General features: G+C 40.5%; 1 long non-coding RNA gene across 1 annotated transcript in view; it reads left to right on the forward strand.

The window, feature by feature from the left end:
• The window catches only part of LOC122811062, a 346,782-nt gene that overhangs the window by 66,889 nt on the left and 260,493 nt on the right, over positions 1–19,400 (forward strand). The gene's annotated exons all lie outside the window — the stretch shown is intronic.

Here is a 19,400-nt window from a genome sequence, read left to right on the forward strand (position 1 = left end):
TGGTTTTTAATTCTTCACTGCATGTTCATTTGTGTATCCATTCTATTTCTCTTTTCTCCTTACTAAGATATTCTGCTATTTCCCCCTGATTCTTACTGAACTTATCACTATTCTCTCTCTAGCAACACTCTCCTTTCCTCCTAGAACTGCTATCCATTACTGACCTTATTTAAGTTATCATTTTTCTCTCCCTTGCAGCACCTTCCCTTTCACCTTGAACTGCTATCCATTACCTCCCAGTGTTCTATTGCTTTGTAGTCTGTCCTCTCTTATTTCTGTTGCTCCCTCCTATCCCACTTTCTTCCTGTCCATCTATTTCTTACACACCTCTTCTCTCAGATTAATTGTCTACTTTTTATGTTACAGTTACCTAAATTGGATTTTCACTGTCTTCTACTCCTCCTTTCTGCTGAGAATCCTCGAACTAGAAAGGTCTTCCTGGCTAAAAGTCCCATATACCTATCCAAGAACTTGTTCACACATAAACATCAAGATAAAAACCTTGTACCTGGCTGTACGTACGTCTCCCATTATTGTACCATTATACAGAGTAACTGACTTATTGTTAGAACATTAAAACAATTTCATTGTATTAATAAGAATTATAATTGCATTAAGTGCTATTTTGATCATTTCCTGACACTGGTGTGCACACAAACCTCGGTCACCTCCACCCCCCCTGCCTCAGCGCTCCTTTCCCAATACTACTTTCTCTTCACTCATGCTCCTAAGCCATACTGACACCCACCACCTTCTCTCTCTCGATACTCTGTTTATATTTAGGACTTTCTATACTTTGCACTGTCAACTCCTCTCAGACACAGTCTTCTTCTGACCTTCTCCACTCTCCTTTGTGCCCTAGTCTCTTAAAGTCTCACTGATAGTTTATATAATTCTGCAATCTGCCGATCTCAGCTCTGCCTGCTCTGCTCGGGCTTATTTTACTCCCCATACCATATCACCATTCCCACCCACCCCTGCACTCTTTACATTTATAGCTAACCAAGCTCCTCCCATCTTCCATACACCTCATCCACACCCCCTCCCCTCTAGCCTATCGCAAACTCTATACCTCCTTACCTACTTTACATATACTATACTGCCTATCACCATCTCCCTGCTTCTTCACCAACTTTACATATTTCATCTAGTATTCCTTTCCCTAAACAACCAATCCACTAGCTGCACCTTAAAATCTTCCTCATTATGTCATCAGTGATATTTCCCACCTTAAACACCCCCCCACATTATACTTCTTTTCCTCTCCATTCTACATATATAGACTGCTCTGCATATTTATCTAACTTCTTCACTTACTCACACTCTTTATTTACATTTACTATTACTCTCTACACTACTGCCATACCTGTCTTACCCCTCACTCATTCCCTCTAACACTATTTCCCCCTCACCCCAATTTCTCACACCCCCAACACTCAGAACTCTCTACACACTACCTCAACTAAACTACTTTCAACTCTCCATCTTCACTGTTATTCAACCTACACTTTCATCAACCTTACCTCCACTTCACACAATCTCTTTTCACCCCCACCATGTGTCTAACTCTCTGAACCGCTCCACCACTTCTTTTGCTTCTATCCTTTCTCACCACATATCACTTTCCTATTTATCCCTCCCCCATCTCCCCTACCTCCATTCACCACACTCTATACTCCCAAACCCTATATTCTTCTACCATATCATTATCAATACTTCCTACTTTCAACTCAGTCTTTCCTAAAATTAAAATCCCTCCACACCCCCTACTCTCCCCAAAATCAAAACCAGATTCCACTAGTACAACTTTCCCTCGGTACTCCACTTCTTCAAATCTACAATACTCTCCGGAGACATCTGCCTAACCCTGGCCCCATCCATAACAGCATTTGTACCTGGCACTCTATTCAACAAACCTCCCACCAGTTTCCACCCCCCTCTAGGCATCTAACCTTCCTCTCTCTCTCTTAACATTCAAAGCCTCTTAAACAAAATTAGTGAATTTGACGCACTAATTGACAAATACACTCCTGATATTATAGCTGTCACAGAAACCTGGCTCATACTGCACATTCTAGATAAAGAATTTCTACCCCCAGGCTACAACATCTTCCAACTTGACAGACATAAAAGCAAAGGTAGAGGCGTCGCCTTCATTTACACTCAACAGCTCAATCTCTACTCTTTAGACAACACCCCCCACAGTTTTCCACATATAGGTTCATAGATAGGTTCATAGATTAGTACTAGGGTAACTGCCCTTGTGAGCTATTTTAAGCCTAGCCAATTATCCCTTGTCAGACTCAAACCCTGCACCTTGCGTTTGTAAGGCAAACACCTTAACCATTAGGCCACCCTCCCAACCCAGATAAACTATTAACTGTGAACTATAAATTAAATGATTTTAAAACACTACCTCTAGCTGATTTATATGTCCCCCCCGGTGAAAATATACCAGTACTAGAACACATACTCTCCTAGTTTGCTCACAATATAGCTAACAAAACTGTCCTGTTAGGTGATGTCAACATTAACTGGTTATCCTTTACTTCAAACTCCCCTAGGTCTAGCATCAACCTTCACAGCTTCTTCCAACTCATCACTTCCACTACTCACTTCAGTAAACCCAACAACACTTACTGCATTATAGACTGGATACTTTCATCTAACCCAGTCCCATACCAGCTCCCTGCATTTCTACCTGATTCCGCTAGTGACCACTCTCCCATCCTCTTTCATAAATTTATTTTTCACCTACCAAAACCACATACATTAAAATACTGCTGTAGCCTATCAAATTTCAGTGCTGACATTTTAACATTTTAAATAGTACACTCACTTCTATTAACTGGTCCTTCCTATTGTATTTACCACTCATTGAGGCAGTCCAAAAATTTAACAACATATTTTTAAGAATCCTAAACTCTCGCTCCTCTTAGGAGAAAAATAGTTTAAATCCCTCCTCTCTCTCTCCCTGGCTTTCCCAATCTGCTAGTGCTCTTATGCATAAAAGAGACTCTGCCTGGAAACTCTGGACTAAGACAAAATCACCCATCTATCTTCAGTCCTATAAAGAACTACGTAACCTCTCCAGAAAACAAATTACTCTTGACAAGAAAAAAATTTATCTCACCCTTGAAACAACCCATCATAATAACCCCCAAAAGTTCTGGAAGTCTCTTAATCAAATTCTTCACCCTGATAGCACATCATTTCCAAACCCTTGTCCTAACAACACCCCCACCGAAACTGCTACCATATTGAACTCCTATTTCATCAAGTCTATCAGCAAACTAGCACAAGCCCTTAGCTCCCCAAACCCCACAGACTCTCCCCACTCCATCAAAGCAGATCCCCTGCTCCCATACCCACTTACACCCCCTTACAAATAACAATAATTCATTTTTTTTGCAACCGGTTTCTACTAGCTATATAAAATGCCTCCTTCACAAACTCAAGACTTGCTCTCCTTCTGTGGATAACCTTCCTCCTTTTTTCCTCAAACTAGCAGCTAACTCCTTAGCTTATGCCTCTCTAATCTTATAAACCAATCAGTTAGTGAATCCGCCTTTCCCTTAATCTGGAAACAATTTTATACCATACCTCTACATGAGGGTGGCATCTCCACAGAACTATCCAACTTCCGGACTATAGCAATTCTGTCTCCACTCTCCAAAATACTAGAAAAATTTATGCAGAGGCAAGTCCTGGACTACTTACACAAAGAAAACCTAATTATAAACATACAACACGGTTTCCACCCTTGCCACCGCACTACTATTTATTTATTTATTTGACATTTGTTAACCGGGGTAGTCCAACTGAGCTAGAAGCCCATTTTCAGTGCAGACCTGAGGAGAAAAGCTCCAGAAAATTTACATACAAACTTAATTGAACAAAACTACTACTACTATTACTACTAGCAGTATTGATCTCAACTCTTTTACAAACTCAATCTCCTTTGCTAGAGACATTATCAAACTAACTTACTTCTTGCGTCTTCCTTGACCTATCTAAGGCATTTGATACTGTCTCTCACCCTATCTTACTCTCCAAACTCTCTGACCTAAACCTATCCAGTACCACTATTTCCTGGTCACAAGCTATCTCACTAATTGACAGCAGTCGGTTAAATGGCTTTCCTCAATTGTCTCCCTTTCTTCTCATCAAACCTGATGTTCCTCAAGGGTCAGTCCTTGGTCCCTTATTATTTAATATCTTCACTAGTTACTTACATTCCTCCTGTCCAGACTCCTCTCTTATAAAATATGCAGATGACTCCACAGTCATCTCTACCTCATGTCTGACCTTAACCTCCTCACCCAAAACTCCTTTAACTCTATTGAACAATGGATCTCCAATAACCAGCTCATCCTTAATCCTAAAAAGACTAAGCTTCTTCTTTTCTTACCTAAATCACTCCCACACATCTGAAACCTACCCTCTGCATTACATCCCTTGACAACACTGTCATTTTTGCTGAAACTGACACCAAACTGCTGAGAGTCATCATAGATGACCAACTCAAATATGACCTCCATGCCCACCACTGCATAAAAAAAACACATCAAAAACTGGGGCTACTTTATAGAAATAGCAAATTTCTCACTAAAGACTCTAGACTTTCTCTTGCCCGTGCCTTCCTTCTTCCCAGTCTTCTGTACAGTTCATAAATACTGACTAACCTTCAAGCCTCTCTCCTGTCCTGACTGGAATCCACCTACAACAAAGTTGCAAGATTTGCTGCTAACCATACCTCAGACACACCGCTGCCTATCCCTCAGTCTCCTACACTGGCTAGAGTTCCCCCACCAGCTACTCTACTCCCAGCTAGTTATGATTCATTCCAACTTAAACAGACCCTGTGCCTGTCCTGTCTTCCCACTTATCTCATGCTATACCCATTCCAGAACTCTCAGAAGTTCCTACCAACTGGCGGAAATTTACAAACCCCAAAAAATCCATAGGACAAAATCTCTATAGCTACACACTTGCACTAGTCTGGAACAAACTACCATTGCACATCAAAAACATATCACATACACAAGAATTCAAAAGAGCATTAAAACAACATATACTTCAGACCCGGACGTGTCACTGTAGCAAGTCTAACACAAACCACCCTCCTTAATTCCACCCCCCAATCTATCTCCCCTCCACTATAACTTCACTAGTAGCTATCATACCCTGCTTATTACACTCAATAATACTCTCATCATTCTCATAGTCATAAATACTTACTAAAACTCTCTAAATTCCTTAACCTACCCACACCAATATGCTGACTCTCTTCCTTCCAGCCTTGTCAAAACATAACTGCCTCCTACTTCTTCTCATACTAACATACTCGACTGTGAACTATAAAACCTTATTTTGTACTTCAGGTCCATATGCTTGTGAGTTTTTCATTCTCAATGTATATTTTTATTATGCTACTGACTGCTTTCCCTTGACTGTATAGTGCTATTGGATGTTATACTTAAATTGCAATTATGCATTTTTTTGTTTCTCTGTGGAACTTATGAATTATAACTAAGCTAATTGTTTGTAGTGTGGAGCTTTTCTCCCTGGGCTTCCTCTGAAAAAGGGCAGTAGGCCTGTCTGACTTTCCCAGTCAACAAATGTCAATAAAATAAATAAACAAACTAGCAAACAAACATAGCATGTGAAGTGAGGCTGTGTAAAGATGGAGTCCTGGGTTGGGCTCTATATAGTGGCATAAAAGAATAATTTGATTTTGAGTCCTGGGTTGGGTTCTATATAGTAGAATAATTTGATTAAGTGGGGTGAATATTATGTAGAATATCAGAAATATGGGGGTAGGGAAATTTATTGGTAAATGAGTTTTGGGGAAACATAGAATCGGAGGGGTTACTTTTGCAATGCAAATGGTCATGGGCAGGGTGGAATGGTGGTAGAGTTCACATTTAAACTGAAATGTGTCCATAATGTGTATTTTATTTGGCTGTGATAAGGTGGGGGCTATATGTTTGTAATTGCAGTAGGACTATGGAAATTGCACAAATAGCTTCCTTGGCTGAAAAGACATACATTACGTGACTTTAATGGAGTTAGTGTTGGCCGGAGTAGTAATTAGGATATTTGCGTTCTTTTACGTAAGAATATGAACATTTTGACAGTTATTGTGGGGAGGGGGATCTGAAGCTAAAAAAATCTTTTTTTCATAGGTTCATAGGTTTATACTAGGCTATCTGCCCTAAGGCATTTATAAGCCTAGCCCAAAGTTTTGTGGCTTACGCCACCCCTTATGCGAAAAAAAAATACTGTGCCCATTAGTTTGTTATGCCTCTGTCAAGCAGTGACACAGAGATGATTCCCAGGGTAAACCTACGATCTCCCATCCACAGGTCAAGATTTCTCTTGAACAGAGCCAGCGAGGTGCTCTGCCTCACATGGACTGGGATTTTATTCCACAGCATAGGGAGTCTCTGAGTGATAAATCTATCCCTCCAGCACGTCCTATTTATATCCGTGCTAAGGTTTAAGTCGCTTGCGCTAGTGGTTCTGGTGGATTTGGATTTTTTGAGGTGGAGCATGTCCATTAATTCCGGGTTGGACATGGCCTTGTATGTCAGGCACATGTCACCTCTGAGTAGACGGTATGCGACTGAATAGAGCTGGAGTTTCTTCAATGTGGCAGCATATGACAGATTTTGGAGTCCCTTTATCCTTTTGGTGAGGAACTTTTGGGGTCTCTCCAATTGCTGCAGATGTCGGGTGAGATAGATCCCGAATGGGGCATTGTACTCGATCATTGGTCTGATAAGTGAAGAGTACAAGGGAACAATGACCTCAATAGATCTGGATGTGAATCCCTTCATGATCAGGTGGGCAATGTAGAAGGTCTTTCTAACCACTTTAGCAACGTGAGTGTCAAAAGAAAGGCCACTGTCAACCTGGGTCCCCAGGTCCCTGATAACCTCTTCTGTGCTTAGTGGATTGCCACCTATATGGTAGCTTGGGGTTACCTTGTTTTTCCCGAAGGGTATGACTATACATTTTTTGGCATTTAACTTCAGGCCATGGCTCTGGCACCAGCTATCAGTTTCCGTGAGTCCCCTCTGAAGGATATCCGTGTCCGATGCACTTTCCACTATGGCGCGCAGTTTGCAGTCATCTGCAAACTTTGTCAGCCAAAGTCCTCCTATGTTGGCCTGTACTTCCGAGAAGTAGATGCCGAACAATAGGGGGCCAAGGACCGAGCCCTGTGGGACACCACTTGTGACCGGCTTGGAGTCTGACATAGCGCCAGCAACTCTAACCCTGTGGGTTCTGTCCTTAAGCCAGTTTGCAACCCATCTTGTGACATATGGGTTTACATTTAAGCTGGTAAGTTTTTCGACAATACCCGAGTGGGGTATTGTGTCGAAAGCCTTTGCAAGGTCAAGGTAGGCTGTATGGACTGCCTTTCCCTCATCAATGGCCTTGGTGACTGTTTCGAAGAAGTCGACCAAGTTCAAAAGGCATGATCTGCCCTTGACAAAGCCAAACTGGGTCGGGTCCAATGTCTGCAAGTCCCCTATATCTTTGTTTATGAGCTCCATTATGATCCTCTCCATAGCTTTGCAGACTAGACTTGTTAAGCTTATGGGGCGGTAATTACCAGGGTCCGTAGAGGCACCGCCTTTGTGGAGTGGGACCACAGTTGCCGTACGCCACTCCTTGGGCACGTATCCTGTGGTAAGGCTGAGATTAAACAGCTGCCTTATGTGCGGGTTTAGTTCCTCATTGAGCTTGTGTAGCACACAGCCGGGGACACCATCCGGTCCCATTGATGCTGTGTTTTTAGCTTTAGAGAGAGCAGCTTTCACCTGCGCATTTGAGATGTCTGGGAGGCTACACTCCACTGGGATAGTTATCTCTCCTTTAGGGGGGGAGATGGGGGTGAAGTTTGCACTGAACCTGTCTGCCAGTATGTTGGCAATGTCTGTGGGTTCAGTGATTTTTGTATCATTTTGGACTAATTCTGAGCATATCTGGGAGTTTCCACCCAGGTTCCTAACATAGCTGAAAAAGGCCTTATGATTGTCTTTTGAATCCATGGCAATTTTTCTCTCAAAATTGGCCTTAGTTGATTTTATGAGTGCTCGTATTTTTTACTAATAATGATCAGGGTGACTTCCCTTTTATGGATTTTGTTCTATCATGTAATAGCTTTCTCCTCTTATTGTAAAGTTTGTTAATGGCTGGGGTCCACCAGACTGGACGTTTGACCTTGGTGGAAAGAGTCTTGGTTTTATTTGGGATTGCCTGATCTATGCAGTCCTGGAGGTGTTCATAGAAGGCATTTGTAAGGGCTTCCACAGCCTGGGTTGTGGTTTCCACTGGCTCAGGGGCCTTGAAGGATACCACACCAGTCTTGAGTAGTGTGAAGTTTGCTTTAGAGAAGTTCTTCACTGTGGTCTTTTTTGTTTGGGGTGGGGGCGGGATGTGGATTTCCAGTGAGATTAGTTTATGATCAGATCTCACCAATGAGGGATATACTTCCGGTGTGGAGCATTTTGTCCCCATGTTTGTGATAATGAGATCTAGTATATTTTCTCCTCTCGTGGGAACAGTGACTTGTTGTTCCATGGCATTTGAATTTATGAACTCCAGGAACCGTTAGGCTAGAAAGTTAGGGCTTGAGTAATGTTCCCATTCTATATTCGGGTAGTTGAAGTCACCCAATATGATGGTGTTTGGAGATACATTTATACCCTCCAGTGTCTTCAGGAAGGCTGTGTGGGGTTCCTGAGTTTGAGAGGGTGGCCTGTAGCATGCTACAAATTGTAGAGCAGTTTTGCCTATGGTTAGTTGCACCTGGATGGTTTCCGAAGCTTCGTGCGTTGCCACCAACCTGCAGGTGTGGGTATCCTTTATGAATATGGATACATCCCCTCCTTTTGTGGTGTGGTCCGGGTTTTGGGGCCAGAACGCATGATATGAGGTAAAACCTGATAGTGCCGGGGTGCTCTCAGGAGCCTTGAACCAGGTTTTAGTTACAGCACAGACATCGATGTTCTCCATACTGAGAAGGGCCTCAAGTGCGTGCATTTTGAGATTTAGACTTCTGGCATTGAGCAGCATTACCCTCAGTTTCTTCCCATTTTTGTTTTCTAGGGTGGTAGGTTTAGAATTTGAGCCTTGCCTAAAAAAGGCACTATGGGGGTGGCAAGAGCCTTAGCCAATATCCGGAATCCCAGGGGTGACAGGTGCAAGCCGTCTCTTGCGAAGCAGCGTGGCTTGTCAAGCGTGTCATCCCAGGCAGACAGACACTGGATCCCCTTCGAATGACACCAGAAATTAAGCCAATTGTTAAAGCTGATCATCTTGTCTCTATATTGTGGCATCATTCTTGGTGAAGGAAGGACACTGCTCAGGGTCAGGGTCATACCTGCCTGGGCTACATAATCAGAGAGCTCCTCTGTCTCTTTTCATGTAGTCCAGGGAGGTACGTCTCAGGTCGTTCACACCAGCATGGACAATGACTGTGTCATATTTGTACTTGCCGTGGAGTGACCAGAGTGCTTGTGTTATGTGATGGATTCTAGCGCCCGATAGGCAGCTTACTGTGACCCTCTCCTTGTTCAGCCTGGTGAGTGGGACGTCAGTGTGTCTGACTATGGAGTCACCTATGACAAGTATGTTTGGTGTTGTATTTGGCCTTAAGGGCTGTGACTGCTTTGCACACTGATTTTGTGGTTTATGTGTTGCTTGTGGGGTGTCTTGAGGTAGCAGTTGCTTGGGTGTCTGCTTTGGAGGCCTCTGCTGTTTAGGTAAATTTTTAGTCAGAGCCTCCGAGTATGTCTTTGTGTGTTTATGTGTTTGATTCAGTGGTGTGGTAGCATTATGTGAGGCTGGTTTTGTGGTGTGTGTAGTTGCCTTCTCCTCCTGTCTGGTCTTGCCATTCCTGAGTTGAGAGAGCTCAGCCTCCAGTTTGGCTAAATAGCTGCATCTCTCGCAAGTATTTGTGTTTTGTGGGAGGAGGAGAGGGTTGTCTGTGTACATGAGGCAATTGTAACATTGCCTCAATATTCCCAGATTCACCAACTGGGCAGGAGAGGACGCCAGCATCTGGCCCTTCGACATGCTAGAAAAATTAAGAAGTTAGGTATGAGACTGAATAAGAGAGGACTTGGTGAGGAAGTGGGTACTCCTGGGGGGGTTTCGCAAGTGAGGGACTTTGTATAATATAGAAGTGCTTAACCTGCAAGGAAGATGCTTTTAAGACAAGTGCTGAGCTTTTTTTGAAAAAAAAAAAAAAACTTTTAGGAACAAGTGCTGCTCTTTTTAGTTAAGGGATATACTGTTTAGGTTACTAGTAGAGCAGTTCTAAGGGAAAAAATGAAGAACAGACTTTATGGAGTCAGAAAAAGTTTAACCTTGTTAAACCCGCGCTGCCCGATGCTGCTCTAGTGGCAACTCCGCGCTAAAGCGTGCTTTATAGCAGGGGGCTGGAAAAGGCAGGAAATGACCCAAAATGGCCAATGAATTACAAGTTACTGTCTTAAACCACTCCTCTGCGGACAAACAGGCAGCTCAGTACTCCCCACTCCCACTGGTGAGTAAAGAAACTTCCCCCTGACCAAACAAGAAAATGGAGAAGTACAGGAACCAAGACAAAGCCCAGGGATCAGCAAAACCTGATCACTGGAACAACTAGCCAGGAAAGTTAGGAGAACAAGAATATATATTTTTTTTTTTTTTTCAAATTATTTTCACAGACAGAACAGAAAACACAATAAATGCTTTGCTTTTCGATTAAATGCTATCAAAAGCTAGTACACTTGAGTGTATTAACCTGTAGTTTAACTTTTAAGCAAACTTAAACTAAGAAGTGCAACCAACAATTAAAGCTTATAAAAACAGGAAAAACAGGTAATACCACTATAAAATAGACAGAAACAGTCGTCGAATAGCACAAATGGTCGAAAAATGCAAGAAAAAATACTTAAAATCTGGAAAGATGCTTTTTCTGTTCTCTGCTGCTCTAGGAACTCTGCTGGATACCACGAGGAGCTGTGCTGAGTTCTCTACAGCCAGAAAAGCCCGCCAAAGCGTGCTTTATAGCAGGGGGCTGGAAAAGGCAGGAAATGACCCAAAATGGCCAATGAATTACAAGTTACTGTCTTAAACCACTCCTCTGAGGACAAACAGGCAGCTCAGTACTCCCCACTCCCACTGGTGAGTAAAGAAACTTCCCCCTGACCAAACAAGAAAATGGAGAAGTACAGGAACCAAGACAAAGCCCAGGGATCAGCAAAACCTGATCACTGGAACAACTAGCCAGGAAAGCTAGGAGAACAAGAATATTTTTTTGTTTTTTTTTCAAATTATTTTCACAGACAGAACAGAAAACACAATAAGTGCTTTGCTTTTCGATTAAATGCTTTCAAAAGCTAGTACACTTGAGTGTATTAGCCTGTAGTTTAACTTTTAAGCAAACTTAAACTAAGAAGTGCAACCAACAATTAAAGCTTATAAAAACAGGAAAAACAGGTAATACCACTATAAAATAGACAGAAACAGTTGGATATTGTTATGCTGTACCAGAGTAATATTATCCTTCAAATGGTGGCTGTGTTGCAGGATGTGTCCCTCATGCAGTGAGCGTGTGCGGATGCTAAATTGATGGGTGTTTTGGGCACAGCACTTAGTATTTTCCCATGCATTTTTAAATGCACATTTAATAGTACTTTTTATTCTTTCAGATGTGCAGCATACAGAGTTGTGCCCTGGGGACATGTTTGACACAAAGAACTGCCATATTCAGAAAAAGTGATTACCCCTATCCACAGTGTGTCTGTCATGCATTCTGGTTTAGATGGGAAAAATGGGGAAAAAAAAGAAGCAAAGAATCCCTGCCTGCTGTGGTACACGTAGCCTTTCATGTCCTACCCTCAAACTGTGTGAAGCCATGGATAGAGATCTGCATTTCAGAACAAGCTACCAGGGGTACGTTTCCTTTATATGCAGACTGTCAAATAGCACATTTTCTACACACTAAGAGCAGTCCATAAACTTACACTCAGTTCCACTAGTGCAAGGAAAACATCCCCCCCCAGCAGTAGCTCATCCACTGGATTTGTGGACATCCTGTTATTCATGGCTGACCACATTAAGGGACATAATAGTGAATGAAATATAATATATTCTAGATGACCAAACCATGATGGTTCCACTAAACTTGTGGGTACAGATTCTCCTGAACAATGGATATGTAGGAGAGTCTTTTCGTTTTCTGTTTCTTGCCTTTACATGATAGTTTATCTCCATGTTGAGATGCATTCAAATTCAGTTTGGGTTTTGAATGCTAGCAGTCACAGCAAAGCTTTTGCTAAATAAAGTACTAAAGAAAATGTCATCAACATTTCTTTTGTCTTTTTTCAAAGGAACAGGATATTCGTTATGGTTCTTTCTGGTCGTGACACGTTTAGGTCTATTCTGGCTGTATTATATTTGAACAAGTTTCCGAAAGTGAACAGCCAGTCATGTCTTTTTTTGGTAACAGATAGTGAAGTCTTACTACCATTGACTTTTTCAAATATTCCAGGATTACAGGATCATACATAACACATGGCAGTTAAGTCTTGAGACCACATATGCCTTGCCAATACCTACCCGCAGATGGCATCTCCTCTCTTAGGAGGGCCAGGCCAGTAAAGTCAGGACTGAATATGTGAATACCCATCCAAACATCCATGTCTCATATTTAGGAAGATAATATATCACACTAATTAATTTACAGTGTATTCCAGAGGTGGGGGAGCTGCTGTGCAATGAACATATCTCCCCACCTTGTTTTATTTATCTTGTGGTGTAACTTTAAATGCCTTGTTCTGTTACTGATTTGTGAAGATACAAATGATCCTGGACCACTGGTTCCTAATGGCTCAGAAGACAAGGCACAGAACTCTCCTAAGGAGTCTTTAAGGAACTAAATAATGGGATAGTGCTTCCAGTCTTTTCTGGAAGCATAGTGTTTTTAAGCCAATGATATTTTTAGTTGGAAAGCTCTGTGGTCTTTCTAGGTGTTAGATGTGTCTAATGACATAAATACCAAAGGGTGCCCTGAATTTAGTAATTAGCATAATCAATTGTGAACATAATAGGAAAATAACCTCTTTGGATCTGGAAGATATTCCCTTAAGTGATCATCTGGAAGTTATCTTCTTGGCAATCATCTGCTCAAAGTATAAGGACTTCCTGACAACTGTCTTTACATGATGATCAAATGTGAGCAAGTACCAATGTAAGTACCAAGGTCTTTAACAACATTCTCATTTAGGAGTGGCATATTATCCATATTGCATACCGGGGACATTCATGGTTTACCATATGCAATGGTATTACACTTTTTAGCATTTATTATAAGCCTGCTGTTGGTACAGCAGGTGTATACAAGTGTAAGTTCTTGGCTAACTTGACAGTGACTCCCAATTTGTAGTTTTCTGCAAACTTGTTAGCGCGAGGTATTCATTTATGATATGGAGGTCAAAAATGTAAATACTAAGTAGCTAATCAGGTCAGTTATAATATTCTCCATGGTGTTTAATAATTTAAGAAGTGGTTCTCCCAGGGCTTGCTTAGTACTTTTTGTTGAATAGCCAGGTATATTTTCAGATGCCATGGAAGAAGTAGTTTTAGTCTTTGAGAGCACCTTTAATACATGACCTTTGCTGATAATGTGGGATCTATGAGCTTTAGGCACAAGAGGGCATTGACTAGCCATTTCTAGGGTAAAGTTGGCACTGCATTTGTTAGTATGTTGGCAATATCCACCAGGTCAGAATAAGTGGTGTCATAAGTTCTGAGCAATGTTGGGTGGTGTTTCTTATAGCTAAGGAAAGATTTGTAGTTTTCCTTAGCTTCAGGTGCTAACCTTAGCTCATAAGCTGCTTTAGTATTCATAATATCTTTTTCATTTTTGTCAATTTTCTAATGTGATCCTTGATTTTAAGGTTCCTTTGACAGGAAAAAACAGCAGCCAAATGTTTTTTGATGCAGAAATTGAAGTTTAATTCACACAAGCAGCTTCCAATGTTTAATAAAAGCGCATAAAGGCACATCTTTCACCAACTCCGCGTTTTTGTCTAGTTAAAGCAGACTTCATCAGATGCAGACTCAAAACAAACTATACATATTTATATCAATTAATATTTAAATTATCCAGTCAGCAACCTTAATACATAAGTGTAATTAAAAAAGCTTAAAACTCATGCCTTGTCATTTATAAAATGAATATGTTAAAAACACACTTGAAAAACTTGAACATTTTCATTCCAAGCATTAATAAAATTTGCATATCACTAAATAATGAATAAATAATTGAAATACTAAAAAGTTCACATAGTATTTTAAATACAAGATTTTAAACGCAAGCTTTTAAATTTTATATGTTTTTTAAATTGTATTGTGTGATGTTGAATATTCAGCTATTTATTCATTATTTAGTGATATGCAAATATTAACTTGAGGCACCAATTGATGTATTTCGACGACAGAAACAATGCATTCTAAAAATAAATAATTTAAACTAAATAAAATAACTATTAAAAACACATCCTGTCTTCACATAAATTAACAAAGTGACATTTTTACTCAATATAATGATTAAAATAGCTGTGTAGTCACTTAATATCTGCTTTCAAAACTAACACACTATTAATACTGATTTTATCAACTTTATTTTGCCATAAAAGGTCCTTTTCTAATTAGCATGCCTAATTACCCCCTGTAATATCATGTTATACATTTTCCAAAATAAAAACTTTTCAAAAATTTTACATTCCCTAGTGTGTTTAAAGAGGGCATTCCACTCATCTCTCCTTTTCATAGAATATACATGTCCATATATTGTTTGCCTAAGTGCCCTTTCTGTCTTCCCTATGTAGAATGCCTCACAAGTCATGCATTCTGCTAATTAAACACCACAGTGTTATAATTAAATCTTCTATACCCACAAAACACCCTGGGTTCTGATGCTAGTGATATTACTTCCTTCCAAAACAAAGTTGCACTGTGCACAAGCCCCACATTTGGATAGTTCTTTCTTACCGTTTTTTTATTACTCTGTAATATAGCCTTTAAATTCCTTCTCCTCTTTTACACAAATTTGATTTTACACCTACTTTGTCAAATAAGTTAGAGCATCCAACCAACCCCTTCCAATATTTATTGATAACATTCTCAACCAATTTATCAGTATTATTGTAAGATAGTACAATTTCTGTCTTTAAATCATCCCTGTTTCCCTTCCTATTGTCAATTACAAACATACAATTTTTCAAATTGGGACAAAACCTTCCTGGTCTCCCATTAATATGTTCACTGATCATTTCCTCAACCAAATCCAATGGGTATCCCCGGTCCATGAACCTTTTAACTTTTCAACCTCCTACTGAAAAAAACTACATCATCAGACACCATACGGGAAAGGCAGACAAAATGATTCTTATAGCTTCATAGGTAGGTAATGGACTGTCAGCTTAAGGGCCTAAGTAAGCCTAGCCAACAAGGTTCCCTGGCTTACGCCACTCAATTAAGTTATTTTCCTGTGCCCCTGCCGAGCAGAGCCACAGAAGTGATCCCGGGGTGTATTTCCTATTTCCCATCCACTTATCAAGATTTTTCTTGAAGAGTGCTAACGAGGAACTTAGCTTGACATAGATGGATAGCTTGTTCCAGAGTATGGGAAGTCTTTGGGACAGGAATCTGTCCCTCCAGCATGTCCTGTTTATTGTGGTGACAAGGTTTAGGTCCCTAGAGCGTGTAGCTCAGAGGGATTGGGATTTCTTTAGGTGTAGCCTGTCCAACATCTCTGGGTTTGACAGCTTTATATGTTCGGCAGAGATCACCTCGGAGTAGGCGATATAGCTGGAGTTGTTTGAGACGGTCAGTGTAGGGCATCTGTTTGAGGCCAGTAATCCTCTTTGTGAGGTACTTCTGTGGACTTTCCAGCTGCTGCAGATGTCTTTTGAGGTACATTGCAAAAGAGGTGTTGTACTAATGAGTGTCGAGTAGAGGGGAACAATGGCCTCTTTTTTTCCTATATGAGAACCCTTTTGTGATGAGGTGTGCCACGTAGAAGGATTTCCTGACTACTGTGGCAATGAGATTATCAAAGGAGAGACTACTGTCCACCTTGGTCCCCAGGTCTCTTATCACACATTCGGCATTAAGTAGACTGACACCTATGTGGTAGTTCACGGGTACAGAGTTTTTACCAAAGGGGATGACAATGCACTTTTTGGCATTGAGCTTGAAGCCATGGCTCTGACACCAGGCATCTGTCTCAGTGAGGCCCTTCTGTAGGATGTCCACATCATTTGAAGACTCGCCTATGGCTTCTAGTTTGCAGTCATCTGTGAACTTCATTAGCCAAAGGCCTTCTGTGTTAGCCTGTACTTCAGAGAAGTAGATACCAAACAGGAGAGATCCCAGGACTGAATCCTGTGGTACTCCACTTGTCACTGGTTTGAAGTCAGATTTGGAGTCTGCAACTTTTACAGTGTGGGTTCTGTCAGTGAGACAATTGACAACCCATCTTGTGACGTAGGGATTTATACCTAGTTTATTGAGTTTAGCTATAATTCCAGAATGGGGGATGGTGTCAAAAGCCTTGGCGAAGTTAAGATAGGCTGTGTGAACCACCTTACCTTCGTCTGCAGCTTTAGTGACTGCCTTAAAGAAGTCAATCAGGTTCAGGAGGCATGATCTGCCTTCACAAACCCGAACTGGGTGGGGTCCAGAGTTTGGAAGTTACCATTCTCTTTGTTTATGAGTTCCATGATGATACATTCTATGGCCTTACAGACCAGGATTGTCAGGCTAATAGGGCGATAGTTCCCATGATCAGTGGTGGCTCCCCCTTTGTGGAGTGGGATAACTGTTGCTGTGCACCATTCAGTGGGCCCAAAGCCTGATGTGATTCTATGATTGAACATGGTGCTTAGTTGGGGAGCCAGTTTGTTCTGAAGTTCGTGTAAAACACAGTCTGAGATGTTGTCCAGTCCCATGGATGCTGTGTTCTTGGTTTTAGAGAGTGCAGCTTTTACCTGCGTAGTTGTGATTACAGGGACTCTGCATTCTTCCTGTATAGATATGGGCCCTTTAGTGGGTGAGAGGGGGTTAAAGTTAGCACTGAACCTATCTGCTAGGACGTTGGCAATATCAGTTGGTTCTGTAATTTTCATGCCGTTGTGCTGTAACTCAGAGCAGATCTGGGTGTTGCCATTGAGATTCTTGACATAGCTATAGAATGCTTTGTGGTTGTCCCGAGAATCAGTGGTGATTTTGTTTTCTTAGCTAGCTTTGGAGGATCTTATAAGGGATTTCAGCTTCTTACTGAGGCTGACCAGGGAACTCATCCACTCATGGGATTTTAATCTATTTTGCAACAGTTTCTTCCTTCTAAATTAAATTACGATTCTTCACATGGGATGGGAACTGTCAAAATGCAAATAGCTGTTTGACCAAGTTTTCTTCCTGTCAACTATTACAGGAAAATGTCTTTTTGCCCATATCTTTACTAGGAATAAAATCCAAATAATTAATCTGATCTTTATCAAAATTCATCATGAACCTCAAAAAATTGACTGTGGTATTAATATATTAAAAAAAAACATATGTAACATCTCAATTGGACTTCCAAGATGGCTGCACAATGGGTAACAGCTCAATTCTAACTGTAAAATCCACAATAAAAATGGCAGTATCCAGAAACAGCAACTACTCCAACTTTATTCACTAAAACAACCACAAGCAGTGCTTTCGTCTGTAATAAACAGATGTCATCAAATGAAATACACTTGAATACTCCACCATTTTTAAAAAGCATCCCTTCGTCATATGACTTCTAATGTATCACATTTAAAGAGCCCACACACAATTATAAGCATTGTGTAATGCATCACATAATACTAACAGAACCATTTAAAAACATGCTTAGAAAAGATGAAAAAATAACTAAACAGCCATTAAAATAAAAATGTAGGTATATAAAAACACTCATCTCTGAAAAGCTTTAAGCTTTAAAACTGGCCGAACAAATATCAACTCATTTAAGCCTGGACTCACACTTGCATTATATTTCAATTGCCACAGCAGTTCCTTTTTATCCAAATGCAACCCCAAATGACCACCTCTTGGATTTTCAATCAGCTTCTTCTAAACATCAAATTTAAAACAATGTGTAGGATGCAATTTAATGTGCCTAGCCAAAGCATTTGTTTCTTGTGCTTTGGAAATAGCATACGCATGTTCCCTTACCCTATCTTTTAACACTCTTAGGAGAAGCTTTAAACAGATTTTAAGATGAGGCGATAAAGCTGCAAAAATCAGAGGATGAAATGAAGAAAAGGCTGACTGAATATGAGACTTCTCAGGAAGAGATGTTTCAAAAAATAATAGAATTAGAGGACAGAGCACATAAGGAAAACCTGAGATTTTTAGCTTCACCAGAGAAGTTAAAAGGAACCGACTGCACTAATTATATGAAAGCACAAATAAGCAACTGGACTGGTATTCTACAGCAGGAGTTGTTAGTTGAAAGGGCACATCATGTGCATGCTCCAAACTTGGCTATTAGAAAGCAACCTAGACCTTTAATAGTAAAGATGCAATCATACCAGCAGAAGGAGTTGATTATGACAAAAGTGTGGCAGAAGGCCAAAATACTCAAAGTGTGAGACGGCAGACTGTTTGTGGATAATGATTACTCATTGTACACCATGCAGAAGAGGAGTATATTCATTCCACTATTCATAGAATGTTGAGACACAAGTCTGAAATTCAAAATGCTGTACCCAGCTGGCTTCAGGGTATTCTTCCCTGGGGGGACAAAATTCATTTTTGATGATGTATATGCTGAGAAGGAAATACAAAGGTTTGTCCATAAAAAAGTGAGCTGTGAAACAGAAGGAGATCCTGCTTCTTGTTTTTCTGGTAATAAAGACCACAGAGAAACTTGTACCTGTGAAACCATATCCACTATTTCAATACAAAATGGAAAGAAGTAAGGGAGCAGGAGAGTTGACTAGAAGAATTGAGAGTACATTACAAATGAAGCTGAGACATGATATGGGAGATGGAGACGGACAGTAATACAACCAGTAACTTAATGTGGGATTACAATGCAACAATTATATTTGTGAAATATGACAGAACAAGAAAAACTGGAAATATTGGCCTTTTTCAGAATTTGTTGGACTGTGGGGGACTGTAAAGTATATGCCCTACTTTTTGTCATTAATGTTCAGAAAAATGCTTTGGGGAGGGGAATAAAGGAGAGAAAGTTAACTGTAAGTAAAGAAAACATTTTATTTTCTTAATAGTATTATTTTTGTTGTGTATGGTTTTCATTGCAAGCTTTGAAGTAATGTTTTCTCGGTTATTTT

This window comes from Protopterus annectens, chromosome 9.part0, assembly GCF_019279795.1.
Source record: "Protopterus annectens isolate FY-2018-M chromosome 9.part0, PAN1.0, whole genome shotgun sequence".
Lineage (NCBI taxonomy): Eukaryota > Metazoa > Chordata > Ceratodontiformes > Protopteridae > Protopterus > Protopterus annectens.